Source organism: Nerophis lumbriciformis, linkage group LG14, assembly GCF_033978685.3.
Source record: "Nerophis lumbriciformis linkage group LG14, RoL_Nlum_v2.1, whole genome shotgun sequence".
NCBI lineage: Eukaryota > Metazoa > Chordata > Actinopteri > Syngnathiformes > Syngnathidae > Nerophis > Nerophis lumbriciformis.
In genome coordinates, this window is record NC_084561.2 from 15278824 (window position 1) to 15283823 (window position 5000).

The window sequence follows — 5000 nt, forward strand, 5'->3', positions numbered from 1 at the left end:
TAATCAGGATTCACACCTGTCCTCAGGTTAAATTACATGACAGCTTAGACTTTGTTTGCTATTTTTTTATATTTTTTTATAATTTCCTGCCCAGTGCTTTTATTTTTGTTCCACTTCCTGTTTGTCTCTATGTTTCAACACTTCCCTTATTGTTGGTATCCTGGTTCCCTCATCTGTTTCCTGATTGACGATCAGGTTTCACACCTGTCTTTAGGGCCGCCCCTGGCTAAATTGGGGCCCAAAGCAGAATTTATATTTTTACAAAGTTTTTTCACACTTTTTTAATTATGTCAAACTACCTTTATATATTTTTTAATCAAACTGGAATTTAATTGAATGCATTTTTTGTATGAAATTGTAAGAAATTGTAAAAAAAAATAATAATAATTGTAGAAAATTGTAAGAAACTGTATGAATTTGTAATAAATTATAGGAAACTGTATGAAATCGTAAGAAATTGTAAAAAATATATATATAAATAAAAAGTGTAGGAAATTGTAAGAAACTGTATGAAATTGTAAAAAAAAAAAAAAAAAAAGTGTAAGAAATTGTAGGAAATTATAAAAATGTTTAATATATAGTAAGAAATTGTACAAAATGTTAACTTGATAAATTGTAAAAAAAAATTGGAAGGAATTGTCAGAAACTGTATGAAGTTGTAAGAATTTGTAAAAAAAAAAAAAAAAAAAAGAAATGGTAAGAAATTTTAGGAAACTATATGAAATTGTAAGAAATTGTAGAACAATTATTTAGGAAATTGTAAGAAACTGTATGAAATTGTAAAAATATAAATTGTAAGACATTTTAGGAAACTATGAAATTGTAAGAAATTGTAGAAAAATTATTTAGGAAATTGTAAGGAACTGTATGAAATTGTAAAAATATAAATTGTAAGAAATTGTAGGAAAATTATTTGGGAAATCATAAGAAACTGTATGAAATTGTAAAAATATAAATTTTAAGAAATTTTAGGAAACTGTATGAAATTGTAAGAAATTGTAGAAAAATTATTTAGGAATTTGTAAGAAACTGTATGAACTTGTAAAAATATAAATTGTAAGAAATTGTCGGAAAATTATTTAGGAAATCGTAAGAAACTGTATGAAATTGTAAAAATATAAATTGTAAGAAATTTTAGGAAACTGTATGAAATTGTAAGAAATTGTAGAAAAATGATTTAGGAAATTGTAAGGAACTGTATGAAATTGTAAAAATATAAATTGTAAGAAATTGTAGGAAAATTATTTAGGAAATCATAAGAAACTGTATGAAATTGTAAAAATATAAATTGTAAGAAATTTTAAGAAACTGAATGAAATTGTAAGAAATTGTAGAAAAATTATTTAGGAAATTGTAAGAAACTGTATGAAATTGTAAAAATATAAATTGTAAGAAATTTTAGGAAACTGTATGAAATTGTAAGAAATTGTAGAAAAATGATTTAGGAAATTGTAAGGAACTGTATGAAATTGTAAAAATATAAATTGTAAGAAATTGTAGGAAAATTATTTAGGAAATCATAAGAAACTGTATGAAATTGTAAAAATATAAATTGTAAGAAATTTTAAGAAACTGAATGAAATTGTAAGAAATTGTAGAAAAATTATTTAGGAAATTGTAAGAAACTGTATGAAATTGTAAAAATATAAATTGTAAGAAATTGTCGGAAAATTATTTAGGAAATCATAAGAAACTGTATGAAATTGTAAAAATATAAATTGTAAGAAATTTTAGGAAACTGTATGAAATTGTAAGAAATTGTAGAAAAAGTATTTAGGAAATTGTAAGAAACTGTATGAAATTGTAAAAATATAAATTGTAAGAAATTGTCGGAAGATTATTTAGGAAATCGTAAGAAACTGTGAAATTGTAAAAATATAAATTGTAAGAAATGTTAGGAAACTGTATGAAATTGTAAGAAATTGTAGAAAAATGATTTAGGAAATTGTAAGGAACTGTATGAAATTGTAAAAATATAAATTGTAAGAAATTGTAGGAAAGTTATTTAGGAAATCATAAGAAACTGTATGAAATTGTAAAAATAAAAATTGTAAGAAATTGTAGGAAACTGAATGAAATTGTAAGGAATTATTTTTTTTAAATGGTAAGAAGTGTAGGAAATTATAAGGAACTGTACGATATGGTAAGACATTGTTGAACAAATAATGAAATGATTCAATAATTTATGTTTTTAGTGTAAAATAATAAATGTAACATAATGAAAACATAAAGATGAGTTAAGGAAGGGAAGCAAAAAAGGGGCTAAAGGCTCTGTCATTCTTTAATTGTCATTATACATGTGTTTCTTCACGCAAAACGGGGCCCCCACAGATTTTGGGTCCCTATGCAGAGTGTGAGTTTTGTCTCTAGGGAGGAGCAGCCCTGCCGGTTCCTGAGTTGCATGCTGGCTGGCGGTGTGACCCCAATATGCAGAGAAGGCAGGCAAACATTAATGTTATTAGGGACAACCAAAGGAGCACCAGCGTGGTCGGAGCAGTGGACCACAGGTGAATGAAGCAAGGTAGCAACAAACAATGATCCAGCATCATCAATAAGAAGCCTCCTGATTGACCACCAGGGACAGGTTTGTATCCTGGTTGTAATTAAAGAAACAAGTGAGCCAACCGGCACTCGAACAAGGGGTGTAATATGGATGCAAACTGGAAGTGGAACGAAAATAAGAGCGCTGGACAGGAAATTGCACAAAACTCGGGAAAATTGCAGACAAAGTCCAAAGTGTCATGTTGGACCATGACGTCATGAATTTAAACAGCAGTGTAAAATCAAGGAAGTATGCTGACAATCAGTCTTACATTGGGAAGGTGACATGAACAAATATTCCAAATAGCTTCTGTTGTCTGGGAAGATTTTGGAATGCGTTAAGGAAACATTTTGTCCAATCATCCAGAAAAACATGATCACTGATGTTAGATCCGAGTGAGCACAGTGGCTCACGTCTCCGGTCTAAGTCGTCCCAAAGGTTTTCAAGGTCATGCGCAAGTTCTTCCACGTGAAAGTCATCCAAGCATGGTTTTATGGACTTGCTTTGTGCACCTGGGCACAGTCATGCTGGAAGAGAGAAGGGCCTTCCCCAAAGTGCTCTCGCAAAGTGGAAACATATAACTCGGTCTAAGACGAAGAATCAAGGGGCCAACTGATTATGACGTTGGTTTCAACACATTTATTTGTATACAGTAAACCTATGGGGCTAAATAGGGCAACATTAAATACATTGTTGCATAATTACTTAAATGTGTCAATAATTATTATAATTGGAATGAAAAACAAAACTGTTTTAGCAATTGTGTCATTGTTTTTTTTGTGGAAAAGCACATTTGATTAATTATTTCAATTTTTAGGGATTTTATAATTTAATTAATTATTTATTTCATTATTCAGCTATTTCATCATTTGATTATTTATTTCATTATTTAATTATTTAAATAACTTATTTTCAATGATATATTGATTTCCAAATGTTTTAATGATTTACTTAATTTTTCATGAACTTGTGTTTAATTAAATATTTAATAATTTGTACATGGCATAACGAAATCAATAATTCTATAAATTATTAAAATAATTAAATGATTTAATAATTTAATTAATTATGTAATTATTTAATTACAACAATTGCATTAAATGATTACATTAATTAAATTATTTAATCATTTAATCAATTATTTAATCATTTAATAAATTACTGATTTTATTATTTCATGTACAAATAATTAAATAATGAATTCAATTATTTAAGTATGATTAAATGAGTAAATGATTTATTACATAACTAAATCATTTAATTATTATAATCATTTAATTAATTATTGATTTCATTATTTCATAAATTAAGAATTAAATGATTACATTTATTTGTACTTCTGCTGACACAATGAATAACACATTTATGTATTTAATTACAATTATAATTAATTACACAATTAAGCAATTTTATATACAGGTAAAAGCCAGTAAATTAGAATATTTTGAAAAACTTGATTTATTTCAGTAATTGCATTCAAAAGGTGTAACTTGTACATTATATTTATTCATTGCACACAGACTGATGCATTCAAATGTTTATTTCATTTAATTTTGATGATTTGAAGTGGCAACAAATGAAAATCCAAAATTCCGTGTGTCACAAAATTAGAATATTACTTAAGGCTAATACAAAAAAGGGATTTTTAGAAATGTTGGCCAACTGAAATGTATGAAAATGAAAAATATGAGCATGTACAATACTCAATACTTGGTTGGAGCTCCTTTTGCCTCAATTACTGCGTTAATGCGGCGTGGCATGGAATCGATGAGTTTCTGGCACTGCTCAGGTGTTATGAGAGCCCAGGTTGCTCTGATAGTGGCCTTCAACTCTTCTGCGTTTTTGGGTCTGGCATTCTGCATCTTCCTTTTCACAATACCCCACAGATTTTCTATGGGGCTAAGGTCAGGGGAGTTGGCGGGCCAATTTAGAACAGAAATACCATGGTCCGTAAACCAGGCACGGGTAGATTTTGCGCTGTGTGCAGGCGCCAAGTCCTGTTGGAACTTGAAATCTCCATCTCCATAGAGCAGGTCAGCAGCAGGAAGCATGAAGTGCTCTAAAACCTGCTGGTAGACGGCTGCGTTGACCCTGGATCTCAGGAAACAGAGTGGACCGACACCATAAGATGACATGGCACCCCAAACCATCACCCAACCATGCAAATTTTGCATTTCCTTTGGAAATCGAGGTCCCAGAGTCTGGAGGAAGACAGGAGAGGCACAGGATCCACGTTGCCTGAAGTCTAGTGTAAAGTTTCCACCATCAGTGATGGTTTGGGGTGCCATGTCATCTGCTGGTGTCGGTCCACTCTGTTTCCTGAGATCCAGGGTCAACGCAGCCGTCTACCAGCAAGTTTTAGAGCACTTCATGCTTCCTGCTGCTGACCTGCTCTATGGAGATGGAGATTTCAAGTTCCAACAGGACTTGGCGCCTGCACACAGCGCAAAATCTACCC

The 5000-nt window shown here is 30.4% G+C and overlaps 1 protein-coding gene across 2 annotated transcripts in view; it reads right to left on the reverse strand.

Annotated features, from left to right (window-relative positions):
• Positions 1 to 5000, reverse strand: part of LOC133616571 (adhesion G protein-coupled receptor D2) — a 314512-nt gene that overhangs the window by 278237 nt on the left and 31275 nt on the right. The gene's annotated exons all lie outside the window — the stretch shown is intronic.